This window comes from Salmo trutta, chromosome 13, assembly GCF_901001165.1.
Source record: "Salmo trutta chromosome 13, fSalTru1.1, whole genome shotgun sequence".
In the NCBI taxonomy this organism is placed as follows: Eukaryota; Metazoa; Chordata; class Actinopteri; order Salmoniformes; family Salmonidae; genus Salmo; species Salmo trutta.
This window is the reverse complement of record NC_042969.1, coordinates 67,418,612-67,433,550: the sequence shown is the minus strand read 5'-3', so window position 1 is coordinate 67,433,550 and position 14,939 is coordinate 67,418,612.

The following is a 14,939-nucleotide window of genomic DNA, read 5'->3' as shown; positions in this document are numbered from 1 at the left end:
GTCTCACGATGATAGGCCATTTCTCAACTTTAAACAATGCGAAATTTGAATACAAAATATTTGTTTAGCATCTCTCTATTCTGTGGCTGCATGAAATAACAAACTTGATTACAGTTGTTTACTTCATCTTTGTGTCTCCCTGATGAAACAGTAACATCCATTACTGTAGTTAGGCTTGGCCAAATTGTCAAACTGTGCTCTATGGCTTTAGTTGTGTGTTAAATAGATTCCATGATATGGATATATGATCCGCTGTCATTTTCTACATGACACCAGTCTTGTTCTTGATACTATGTGCACCCGTATGCGTGCTGAAATCTACGCCCACCGTGATGTATATCACCGAAATGGCGTGAAAATTGTGTGCCCCTGAGAAAACCACGTTTGACTTTGTTCCATTCATCCCATTCCAGCCATTACAATGAGCCAATCCTCCTATAGCTCCTCCCACTAGCTTCCACTGACTTACGATATGTTACGAATTCCAATTTGTTGTGCTAACATTAGCTAGGTGGCTAACGCTAACTAGGTGGCTAACATTAGCTAGGCTGGGGGTTAGGGGTTAAAGTTAGGGGAAGGGTTAGCTAACATGCTAAGTAGTTGCAAAGTAACTGAAATTTAGTAAGTAGTTGCAAAGTTGCTAAAATGCTAAAGTTATCTGTGATTAGATTCAAACAGGCAACCTTTGGGTTGCTAGACATTTGCTTAATATGCCCACCCATACATTTACTATGTTACGTCCAATCAATGAGACCAGGTTGTAAAATAAGATAAATGTGGACTTTGAAAGCAAAATGTATTGTTGCCAGAATCTGGTCACATGTCTTCATTCTCTCATAAATCCACCAGGTGGCAGTATGTGACCAAACATCACTGACTGTCATTCAATTATTAAACTGTGTCATGTGTCACTCCAAACAGACCCCACATACAGCACAATTCCTCTGTACTGTAGTCCCAATCAACACCCAGTGAATCATCTGCCCTTGTGCGAATTGGCTTTAGGTCAGATAATATTATTAAGGGTTAAAACGTGATTTGTACAGTGATATTGTAGACTTATGGTTTATAATTGCGATTAGTTGATGGTTTATTTCCCTTTACTCATAGGCTATATGCAAATCCATCAGATGATAGGCCTCGCTGACTTCCCCATTATTCTCAACAAGCAATCTACAGCTGAAGTCAGAAGTTTACATACACCTTAGCCAAATACATTTAAACTCAGTTTTTCACAATTCCTGACATTTAATCCTAGTAAAAATTCCCTGTTTTAAGTCAGTTAGGATCACCACTTTATTTTAAGAATGTGAAATGTCAGAATAATAGTAGAGAGAATGATTTATTTCAGCTTTTATTTCTTTCATCACATTCCCAGTGGGTCAGAAGTTTACATACACTCAATTATTATTTGGTAGCATTGCCTTTAAATTGTTTAACTTGGGTCAAATGTTTCGGATAGCCTTCCACAAGCTTCCCACAATAAGTTGGGTGAAGTTTGGCCCATTCCTCCTGACAGCTGGTGTAACTGAATCAGGCTTGTAGGTCTCCTTGTTCGCACACGCTTTTTCAGTTCTGCCCACAATTTTCTATAGGGTTGAGGTCAAGGCTTTGTGATGGCCTCTCCAATACCTTGACTTTGTTGTCCTTAAGCTGTTTTGCCACAACTTTGGAAGTATGCTTGGGGTCATTTTCCATTTGGAAGATCCATTTGCGACCAAGCTATAACTTCCTGACTGATGTCTTGAGATGTTGCTTCAATATATCCACATCATTTCCCCCCATCTATTTTGTGAACTGCACCAGACCCTCCTGCAGCAAAGCACCCCCACAACATGATGCTGCCACCCCCATGCTTCACGGTTGGGATGGTGCTCTTCGGCTTGCAAGCCTCCCCCTTTTTCCTCCAAACATAATGCTGGTCATTATGGCCAAACAGTTTTAATTTTGTTTAATCAGACCAGGTTATGTCGATATAGGAATAATTTTACTGTGGCTATAGATACTTTTGTACCTGTTTCCTCCAGCATCTTCACAAGGTCCTTTGCTGTTGTTCTGGGATTGATTTGCACTTTTCGCACCAAATTACGTTCATCTCTAGGAGACAGAACGCTTCTCCTTTCTGTGCAGTATGACGGCTGCGTTGTCCCATGGTGTTTATACTTGCGTACTATTGTTTGTACAGATGAGTGTGGTACCTTCAGGTGTTTGGAAATTGCTCCCAAGGATGAACCAGACTTGTGGAGGTCTACAATGTTTTTTCTGAGGTCTTTGCTGATTTCTTTTGATTTCTCCATGATGTCAAGCAAAGAGGCACTGAGTTTGAAGGTAGGCCTTGAAATACATCCACAGGTACACATCCAATTGACTCAAACGATGTCAATTAGCCTATCAGAAAAAGCCATGATATCATTTTCTGGAATTTTCCAAGCTGTTTAAAGGCACAGTCAACTTAGTGTATGTGAAATTCTGACCCACTGGAATTGTGATACAGTGAATTACAAGTGAAATAATCTGTCTGTTAACAATTGTTGAACAATTACTTGTGTCATGCATAAAGTACATGTCCTAACCGACTTGCCAAAACTATAGTTTGTTAACAAGAAATTTGTGGAGTGGTTGAAAAATGAGTTTTAATGACTCCAACCTAAGTTTTTGTAAACTTCCGACTTCAACTGTATATCCTGCATTAAACCTTGAGTTGTACTTAAATCCACTACAGTATTAATATCTGAACTCTAACTAGTTTGGGTGCTTGGGTCTTGGCATTGCTAATATCCTATCCTGAGCAGCTGTGCCTCAGCTCTCTAATATCGTCCACAGTCAGGATAGGGAGTTTCATTATGGGAGGTTCATTGTGATATTCTAACTCTGTCTTATTACCATGCTACTGGAGTTATAATTAAGCAATAAGCCCAGAGGGGGTTTGGTATATGGTCAATATACCACAGCCAAGGGCTGTGTTTATGTACGACACAACACTGAGTGCCTGGATACAGCCCTTAGCTGTGGTATATTGGCAATATACCACAAACCCCCAAGGTGCCTTATTTCTATTATAAACTGCTTACCAATGTAATTAGAGGAGTACAAATAATTGTTTTGTCAAACCCGTGGTATATGGTCTGATATACCACAGCTTTCATCCAATCAGAATTCAGGGCTCGAACCACCCACTTTATAATTGGGTGTAACTGATTACATAAATTATGCTTAACCAACAGAGCTGTTTTGTCTTTTGAATGTTGGCTTTTGAATGCAGAATTTTGTGGGGAAATCAGCTTCAGAAGAGGTGTTCGTTTTAGGCGGTGACAGATGGAATGGCAAAAAGAAAGTCAGGCAGGTTAACATTCCATTCATAAGTTGTGGGATTTGACATTCATACCCTCCACCTGAGAAGGGAAGTGAAGGCATATAAAGCAGTAGTGATACTGAGGTGATTCAACAGATGGCAGGGTTTTGTAATGTAATTCAGTTTAAAAATAACCACATCAAAGCATACTGATTAGCTTCCTCTATCTATACATTACAGTACAGTAAATGGCTGCAACAACAATGGTTCATGCTTTCAAGCTGCCATTTCAATGTGCCTACTAGAAAATACTTGTATCTTCATGTGCAAGAGTGTTATGTTAACTCTTGAACCAAAGGGATCTATTCTCGGAGGAAAGAGATGCATAAGATGCAAATGTGAAGAGGCATTTTGCATCTGCCATGATGACTTTCTTAAAGGATTTCCCAGGATTCTGGTCATTCGCATACAGAGCAGTGGAATGAATGTCATATTCAGCTACTATGCTACTGGAGATATTGATACTCAAAGGACACATGCAGCCCTGTCATCACTACTTGAGATCGAGCATAAATAAATACAGTATTTCGTTAAATGATAACAGCAAATTATATTTATATAGATATAGAGAGGAGACTGTCACAGTAAATACATTTTTAAGTGATTATGTATGAGTGTCTGGAAGCCTGGTTTAAACTTATTTAATGGAATTTCAAAGCCTTTAAAATTAGGATACTGTAAGGTCAGCCTTTCCTTTGAAAACTTCCCCAACAATTCATTTTGAGCCACCATTTCCACCAGGAACTACAGTAGCCTATGCATGTACTATTCAGGAGGGAATATCCCTCATATGCAGGATGTCATAAAATAAATCACAAAGAAAAAACACAGTACCAGTCAAAAGTTTGGACACACCTACTCATTCCAGGGTTTTTCTTTATTTTTACTATTTTCTACATTGTAGAATAATAGTGAACACATCAAAACCATGAAATAACAAATATGGAATCATGTTGTAACAAAATATATTTTATATTTGAGATTCTTCAAAGTAGCCACCCTTTGCCTTGATGACAGCTTTGCACATTCTTGGCATTCTCTCAACCAGCTTCATGCGGTAGTAGGAAGGCATTTCAATTAACAGGTGTGCCTTGTTAAAAGTCAATTTGTGGAATTTCTTTCCTTCTTAATGCGTTTGAGCCAATCAGTTGTGTTGTGACAAGGTAGGGGTGGTATACAGAAGATAGCCCTATTTGGTAAAAGACCAAGTCCATATTATGGAATGAACAGCTCAAATAAGCAAAGACAAATGACAGTCCATCATTACTTGAAGTCAGTCAATCCGGAAAATTTCAAGAACTTTGAAATTTTCTTCAAGTGCAGTTGCAAAAACCATCAAGTGCTATGATGAAACTGGCTCTCATGAGGACCTCCACAGGAAAGGAAGACCCAGAGTTACCTCTGTTGCAGTGGATAAGTTCATTATAATTAACTGCACCTCAGATTGCAGCCCAAATAAATGCTTCACAGAGTTCAAGTAACAGATTGCTACTGCTACTCTCTGTTCGTCATATATGCATAGTCACTTTAACCATATCTACATGTACATACTACCTCAATCAGCCTGACTAACCGGTGTCTGTATATAGCCTTGCTACCTTTATAGCCTGACTACTGTATATAGCCTCGCTACTATTTTTCACTGTCTTTTTATTTCTTTACTTACCTATTGTTCACCTAATACCTGTAAATAAGCATTTCACTGTAAGGTCTACAGTCTACACCTGTTGTATTCGGTGCACGTGACAAATAAACAAATAAACTGATTTAATTTGAGACACATCTCAACTGTTCAGAGGAGACTGTGTGAATCAGGCTTTCATTTTATTTTTAACTAGGCAAGTCAGTTAAGAACACATTCTTATTTTCAATGACAGCCTAGGAACAGTGGGTTTAACTATCTTGTTCAGGGGCAGAATGACAGATTTTTACCTTGTCAGCTCGGGGATTCAATCTTGCAACCTTTCAGTTACTAGTCCAACGCTGTAACCACTTGGCTACCTGCCGCCGTCATGGTCAAATTGCTGCAAAGAAACCACTACTAAAGGACACCAATAATAAGAAGAGACTTGCTAGGGCCAAGACACATGAGCAATGGACATTAGACCGGTGGAAATCTGTCCTTTGGTCTGTTGAGTCCAAATTTTAGATTTTTGGTTCTAACCGCCGTGTCTTTGTGAGACGCAGAGTAGGTGAACGGATGATCTCTGCATGTGTGGTTCCCAATGTGAAACATGGAGGAGGAGGTGTGATGGTGTGGGGGTGCTTTGCTGGTGACACTGTCAGTGATTTATTTAGAATTCAAGGCACACTTACCTCAGCATTCTGCAGCGATACGCCATCCCATCTGGTTTGCGCCTAGTGGGACTATCATTTGTTTTTCAACAGGACCCAACACACCTCCAGGTTTTGTAAAGGTTATTTGACCAAGAAGGAGATTGATGGAGTGCTGCATCAGATGACCTGGCCTCCACAATCACCCTACCTCAGCCCAATTGAGATGGTTTGGGATGCGTTGGACCGCAGAGTGAAGGAAAAGCAGCCAACATGTGCTCAGCATATGTGTGAACTCCTTCAAGACTGTTGGAAAAGCATTCCAGGTGAAGCTGGTTGATAGAATGTGTTTAAAGCTGTCATCAAGGCAAAGTTTTTTACTATGTGATTCTATGTGTTATTTCATAGTTTTGATGTTTTCACTATTATTCTACAATGTAGAAAATAGTAAAAATAAAGATAAACCCTTGAATGAGTTGGTGTGTCCAAACTTTTGACTGGTACTGTATATATTCTCTTTATTAGCCAAATACAACAACAAAAGCCTTTTCAGGTAGGATAAGACATGTGAGCCTCATAAATAAGAGAAGGTTCAGGGGACCCAGGTCACAGAATTACTGAGCTATAAAAAGGTCTCACATATTCACCTGAAATTAAATACTGTATGGAGATTGGCTGGAGGGGAAATGGAAGTTCTCTTTGGAATTAAAGGGTCGTTCCTGACGGCTCCTTTATGCCACATCACCAGACTCAGTGGCATTATAAATGAATTGAATGGGGTCAAAGTTATCAAATGGAGCCGTAGTATTGCAATGATCAAATGGACCTAACCCTCTGAGATCTGAAATGGCTGTCATCAATTCATTTCAAGACATCTTGCAGGGCACGCTGCTCTCTAGTGTTATACTGTAGCTGTCCATCAAGCTTCACAGTGCACACAATATTGATTCCTGAATATATACAAAAAGCTACTGTAAATACCTGTCCTGTACACCATAGAAATTGTTCTATTAAGTAATCAAGAGACCCTACCATCACTCAGGGGCCACAAATCACTCTGTCTGTCTGACAGATGTACTGTACCTCGGCTGTATATCTGAGTGTTGCCTTGGTTCCCTGTCTACTCCTTTCTCTAGCCTGTGTAAGGCCTCACTCCTTCATTAGACTCCCAGTAAATCCTGCTTCCACAAAGGATATATGCAAAGGTGAGGACTTTTGTCATTTGAAATTAAATTTCATCAGTAATTCAATGAGTCAGGTTTTCATATGCAGTTAAATTGCATTGTATCTCACCTGGATTCAGTGTCACTGATATTTGAATAAATGAAAGAATTTGTCCTTATGATTGAACTCAGTCTACCAGCTCTAATATATATTCAACAATTTTGACTTTAATAAGATATTACATTTTTCAGCATGCATAAATACATTTTACAGCTGGGAAGTATACCATTTTGAGGGTTGCTGCAGTAGGGTAGTGTTGTAGCGCGTATGTCTGGACACAGGAAGAATTCTATAGTAAAACATGTAAACCAGAGTCCTATAGAGTATCATGAGGATGATTTACTGTCTTATCTTCTCATCACCTTGTCCTGTCAATCTTGCCAAAATAGCAGATTCATTCCAGTGATTGTATTTCAAACTCAGGAAATGGAATCCAGGTGATAAACGGGAGATCTATATACTGTTAGGTCAAGAAAGCTGGACTGTGCAGAGGGTTCATTGATCCATGGGCCGTTCATCTGGAATAGATCTCAGATGGAACAAAGACAACGACCATGACAGGCCACTCAGTCACCTGACAGATATAGGGCAGGCCAGGGAGGAGAAAAGCAACAATGATATTAGATCCTTCAACAACAACAAAAAATGTTTTTCTTTTTGTTTAAAGAAGCCACTCTTGAATTCCCTCTGTAAAGAACCTATACTGTATCTAAAATATATGTATGTTAAGAATTATTTTCATGAAAATTTGGCAATGGCTGACAAAACAGAGACATTATACATCCCCCAGCAGAACACAGGGACATACTTCTAAGGGAAATGAATTTTCCTCTATGAGGAACTTGAGGACACTGGGACTGATTTTCTGATCTGTGATAAATGATCTCTCCCTGGATATCCTGTTTTACAGCCTGTTGTAAGGAAAATTGTGTGTTTCTATAACATGGCAAATATGTTTTATGTCAGACATAATGCAGTTATCTATGTTGTCCACAGCCGTGCTCTTTCTTACTAATGTGGAGAAAATAGAAGGAATAGAGCCTCCTGAAGTCTTTTATAATGCATACTTAATGAAACTCCTGCAAGAAGAATAAACAAATCGTGTGCAGGCCATGGCCTCCAATGAATCATCTCCTGTGCTCAAGCGTCATGGCCACTGTGCCTTCATTGATACAAGAGAAATGAAAGCACACAAAACACTGGAGAATAGGTCTAGTCTTGATAAGTTCTCTACATAAATAATTAATGTAACAGAAACTTTTAATTAAACTAAATTATATAACATCTGGACATGTCGTACTAATTTGTGTTTGCTGTGACTAAATGTGACTGAACAGCTGAGATACTGAAATGGAGTCCCACAACCTACTGTAGATCTCAAGGAGAGTCATTATCTCCTCGATGCAATCAGAGGGATAGCATTTTTCGACTAAGACATTTAAATCTGAATGAGGGGCATGAAATGTTAATAGGAATGGGCCCAGACCCCCAGTATTCTCTGAGAAAAACAAACTGTTTATAGTTATATTTACTTCATCAATTCAATTTGTGAACTCCTGCCAGGCCGTAAAAACTTCAGATTCCCAAGGAGACGCCACAAAGGCCCTGATCCATAAGGGAGAATATTGCCTAGCAACACATATTAGCAACAGCTCTAAGGTGGACTAGAGCAGTATGATCACCTCAGCATGTGAACATTCTACAAGATGGGGCAATGGGTTCATGGCTATATCTGTCATTTCAAAAAGCCAGTATGGGCCTAGATATCAAATAAGATAAGGACACACATTTATTCCAAAGTCAACTTGAGAACATGTATGGATGTAATTATCCTGACTGAAGCCATGGTATCCCTTCACTAATATGAATGACATACAGTTGAAGTCGGAACTTTACATACACTTAGGTTGGAGTCATTAAAACTCGTTTTTCAACCACTCCACAAATTTCTTGTTAACAAACTGTAGTTCTGGCAAGTCGGTTAGGACATCTACTTTATGCATGTGTCACGGCTTCCACCGAAGTCGTTTCCTCTCCTTGTTCGGGCGGTGTTCGGCGGTCGGCGTCACCGGTCTTCTAGCCATCGTCGATCCACTTCTCATTTTCCATTTGTTTTGTTTTGTTTTCTTACACACCTGGTTTCCATTTCCATCATTAATTGTTGTGTATTTAACCCTCTGTTCACCCCATGTCCTTGTGTGGAATTGTTTGTTTGTAAGTGCTTGTGCGCTATGTTACTGGTGCGTGTTGGGTTTTGTACCCATGTAGGTTGTTTTTGGATTGCCGTGGGTTTTGGAAATTAAACTGCTCTGGCTATTACCTATCTCTGCTCTCCTGCGTCTGACTTCACTGCCACCAGTTCCGCAACCCTTACAGCATGACGCAAGTCATTTTCCAACAATTGTTTACAGACAGATTATTTCATTTATAATTCATTCTACCACAATTCCAGTGGGTCAGAAGTTCACATACACTAAGTTGACTGTGCTTTTAAACAGATTGGAAAATTACAGAAAATTATGTCATGGCTTTAGAAGCTTCTGATAGGCTAATTGACATAATTTGAGTCAATTGGAGGTGTACCTGTGGATTTATTTCAAGGCCTACCTTCAAACTCAGTGCCTCTTTGCTTGACATCATGGAGAAATCAAAAGAAATCAGCCAAGACCTCAGAAAAATAATTGTAGTCCTCCACAAGTCTGGTTTATCCTTGGGAACAATTTCCAAACACCTGAAGGTTCCATGTTCATCTGTACAAACAATAGTACGCAAGTATAAACACCATGGGACAACGCAGCTGTCATACCGCACAGGAAGGAGACTCGTTCTGTCTCCTAGAGATGAACGTACTTCGGTGCGAAAAGTGCAAATCAATCCCAGAACAACAGCAAAGGACCTTGTGAAGATGCTGGAGGAAACAGGTACAAAAGTATCTATAGCCACAGTAAAATGATTCCTATATCGACATAACCTGAAAGGCCGCTCAGCAAGGAAGAAGCCACTTCTCCAAACCCACCATAAAAAAGCCAGACTACGGTTTGCAACTGCACATGGGGACAAAGATCGTACTTTTTGGAGAAATGTCCTCTGGTCTGATTAAACAAAATGAAAACTCTTTGGCCATAATGACCATCGTTTATGAAAAAGGGGGAGGCTTGCAAGCCGAAGAGCACCATCCCAACCGTGAAGCATGGGGGTGGCAGAATCATGTTGTGGGAGTGCTTTGCTGCAGGATGGACTGGTGCAGTTCACAAAATAGATGGCATCATGAGGGGGGAAAATTATATGGATATATTGAAGCAACATCACAAGACATCAATCAGGAAGTTAAAGCTTGGTTGCAAATGGGTCTTTCAAATGGACAATAAGGACAACAAAGTCATGGTATTGGAGTGGCCATCACAAAGCCGTGACCTCCATCCTATAGAAAATTGTGGGCAGAACTGAAAAAGCGTGTGCAAGCAAGGAGGCCTACAAGCCTACAAGCCTCCTCTTATACTGGTCACGTCCTGACCAGTATAAGAGTTATTTGTTATTGTAGTTTGGTCAGGACGTGGCAGAGGGTATTTTGTTTATGTGGTTCGGGGTGGTGTTTTATGTAGTAGGGTGTTTGATTTATTATTTCCGGGGTTTTTGGGGTTATGTTCTAGTTTTTGTATTTCTATGTGGTCTCTAGTCTTTTGTATTTCTATGTCTAGTTTATTGGGGTTGGACTCTCAATTGGAGGCAGGTGTTTTCTAGTTGCCTCTGATTGAGAGTCCTATATATGGGTATGTGTTTGGTTAAGTGTTTGTGGGAGATTTGTTTCTTGTTTTGCATGTGTGAGCCTGACAAGACTGTTTTGTTGTTCGTGAGTTCTTCGTTTTTGTTATTTTGGTGCTCTCTTTATTTTAAAATAAATACAAGATGAGCATTCACATTCCTGCTGCGTTTTGGTCCTCCATTCCCGACGACAACCGTTACAAAGCCTGATTCAGTTACACCAGCTCTGTCAGGAGGAATGGGCCAAAATTCACCCAACTTATTGTGGGAAGCTTGTGGAAGGCTATCCGAAACGTTTGACCCAAGTTAAACAATTTAAAGGCAATGCTACCAAATACTAATTGAGTGTATGAAACTTCTGACCCACTGGGAATGTGATGAAAGAAATAAAAGCTGAAATACATCATTCTCTCAACTATTATTCTGATATTTCACATTCTTAAAATAAAGTGGTGATCCTAACTGACCTAAGACATGGAATTTTTACTTGGATTAACTGTCAGGAATTGTGAAAACTGAGTTTAAATGTATTTGGCTAAGGCGTATGTAAACTTCTGATTTCAACTGTACATTACAGATATTTTGAAAGTAATGCTTTTGAAATGAGAGGGCATTCTCGATTCTGATTGCTTCAGAGTTTTGTTCCTCCATTTGACTTTTCCCCTAATTTTCCAAACCTATGTAAATAGCCGCCACCATAGAGATGTTCTGTTTAATTCTGTGGCCAACAGTATAAAGGACATGCGGGAGTTTACCTACCTATGAACAGCCCTATTGATGGAAGCATGATAGGGATCAGCATTACACCTGCATAAGACCTGTAAACCATGGCAACCATACGTGCTGCTTCAAGCTGCTAAATTGGGTTCAACAAGGTGTGTTAAAAAAGTGCTCAATACAGTACTGTTGGTGTACATATGGTACATATGGTGTGAAAATCTACAATCCAACCAATAGAAGAACACTTTAATCATACATCATTAAAGGCAGTGTGTAGCAGAATCACCGCATGGCCTTAAGCTCTACTCCAGCAGGATTTTATTGAGATAATCATTTGGATGCTTGGTGAGGAGAAATTAGATTGAGTCTTGAACTAAACATTTTATCACATGGGCAGCACTGTTGTACTATGTTTAACTAGATGTGTCGATACAGATGCCAGCTGCTGCAGAGAGAGACTTTCACACAGTGACAGTGAAGCAGGGAATGAGACATTATGAGGCAGCTCCTACCATTACACAGGGAAAGAAAACAAATGGAACTAACACTGCTAGCACTGACTTTGCTGATAACTACTTTATTGAGTAAAAATTTACTTACTATGACTGTGATATGTGGTAGTCTCATCTAGCTATCTTAAAATTAATGCACTAACTTGTAAGTCGTTCTGGATAAGAGCGTCCCTGGTTCTTAATGGCACCGAAGGAGATGGCCGCCGTTTTACGATCCCGTAACCAACTGTGCTATTGTGTATGTTTTTTCACGTTATTTGTAACTTATTTTGCACATAATGTTTCTACCACCATGTCTTATGACCGAAAAGAGCTTCTTGATATCAGGGCAGCGATTACTCACCCCATACTGGAGGAATTCTTCTTTTTCTTCAACGAGTCGGACGGGAAGGATTTACTCCAGACACCCGACAAGGCTCTCATCCCCGTCATTCGCAGGATGGAAAAGATGGAGATGTCGTGGACGACGTTCCGAGTGCCTTGTAAGGATCCGTCGACCGAGAGGGTAATCTACCTTTACCATCGGTCCCATTAGCCAATGTAAAATCAATCGATAATAAAATAGATGAACTACGAGCACGTATATCCTACCAACAGGACAATAAAAACTGTAATATCTTATGTTTCACTGAGTTGTGGCTGAACGACGACATGATTAACATATAGCTGGCGGGTTTTCAGCTTTTTCGGCAGCGGCCTCTGGTAAGTAAAAGGGGCGGCGGCCTATGTATATTTGTAAATAACAGCTGGTGCACGAAATCTAAGGAAGTCTCTAGGTTTTGCTTGCCTAAGGTAGAGTAAATGTGCAACCAGAGGGAAAAAAACTCTAGCCCACCTTTACTCCACACACAGAGACACGTACAAAGCTCTCCCTCACCATCCATTTGGCAAATCTGACCATAATTCTATCCTCCTGATTCCTGCTTACAAGCAAAAACTAAAGCAGGAAGCACCAGTGACTGGGTCAATAAGAAAGTAGTCAGATGAAGCAGATGCTAAGCTACAGGACTGTTTTACTAGCACTAGCACTGTTTTACTAGACTGGAATATGTTCTGGGATTCTTCCGATGGCATTGAGGAGTACACCACATCAGTCACTGGTTTCATCAATTAGTGCATCGATGACGTCGTCCCCACAGTGACTGTACGTACATACCCCAACCAGAAGCCATGGATTACAGGCAACATCCACACTGAGATAAAGGGTAGAGATGTCGCTTTTAAGGTGCGGAACGCTAACCCGGAAGCTTATAAGAAATTCCGCTATGGCCTCAGACAAACCATCAAACAGGCAAAGCATCAATACAGGACTAAGATTGACTTGTACTACACCAGTACCGATGTTCGTCGGATGTGGCAGGGCTTGTAAACTATTACAGACTGCAAAGGGAAGCACAGCCATGAGCTGCCCAGTGACACAAACCTATCAGACGAGCTACATTACTTCTATGCTCGCTTCGCTGTTCCAGACGACTGTGTGATCCTGCTCTCCATAGCCTATGTGAGTAAGACCTTTAAACAGGTCAACATTCACAAGGCCGCAGGGCCAGGCAGATTACCAGGATGTGTACTCCGAGCATACGCTGACCAACTGGCAAGTGTCTTCACTGACATTTTCAACCTGTCCCTGACTGAGTCCACAATACCAACATGTTTCAAGCAGACCACCATAGTCCCTGTGCCCAAGAACACTAAGGTAACCTGCCTAAATGACTACAGACCCGTAGCACTCACGTCTGTAGCCATGAAGTGCTTTGAAAGGCTGGTCATGGCTCACATCAACACCATTATCCCAGAAACACCAGACCCACTCCAATTTGCATACCGCCCCAAAAGATCCACAGATGATGCAATCTTTATTGCACTCAACACTGCCCTTTCCCACCTGGAGAAAAGGAACACCTGTATGAAAATGCTATTCATTGACTACAGCTCAGCGTTCAACATCATAGTGCCCTCAAAGCTCATCACTAAGCTAAGAACCCTGGGACTAAACAGCTCCCTCTGCAACTGGATCCTGGGCTTCCTGGCGGGCCGCCTCCAGGTGGTAAGGGTAGAGAACAACACATCCGCCATGCTGATCCTCAACACAGGGGCCCCTCAGGGGTGCGTGCTCAGTCCCCTCCTGTACACCCTGTTCACACATGACTGTATGGTCAGGCACGACTCCAACACCATCATCAAGTTTGCCGATGACACAACAGTGGCAGGCCTGATCACCGACAACGATGAGACAGCCTACAGGGAGGAGGTCACAGACCTGGCCGTGTGGTGCCAGGACAACAACCTCTCCCTCAAGGTGATCAAGACAAACTAGATGATTGTGGACTACAGGAAAAGGAGGACAGAGCATGCCCCCATTCTCATTGACAGGGCTGTAGTGGAACAGGTTGAGAGCTTCAGGTTCCTTGGTGTCCACATCCCCAACAAACTATCATGGTCCAAACACATTAAGACAGTCGTGAAGAGGGCACGACAAAGCCTATCCCAATCAGAAGACTGAAAAGATCCTCAAAAGGTTATACAGCTGCACCATCGAGAGCATCCTGACTGGTTGCATCACTGCCTGGTTTGGCAACTGCTCGGCCTCCGACTGCAAGCCACTACAGAGGGTAGTGCGTACAGCCCAGTACATCACTGGAGCTAAGCTTCCTGCCATAAGGACCTCTATATCAGGCGGTGTCAGAGGAAGGCCCTAAAAATTGTTAAAGACTCCAGCCACCCTAGTCATAGACTGTTCTCTCTGCTACCGCACGGAAGTACCGGAGCACCAATTCTAGATCCAAAAGGCTTCTTAACAGCTTCTACCCCCAAGCCATAAGACTCCTGAACAAGCTAGTTAAAGGGCTACCCAGACCCCTCTTTTACTCTACTGCTACTCTCTGTTTATAATCTATGCATAGTCACTTTAACTTTACCTACGAGTTCATGTTACCTCAATTACCTCGACTAACCGGTGCCCCTGCACATTGACTCTGTTTTTTTACTGCTGCTTTTTAATTATTTGTTACTTTTATTTTCTATTTTCTACTGATCTATTTTTTACTTAACACTTTTTTTTCTTAACTTCTTAAATATTGTTGGTTAAGGGCTTG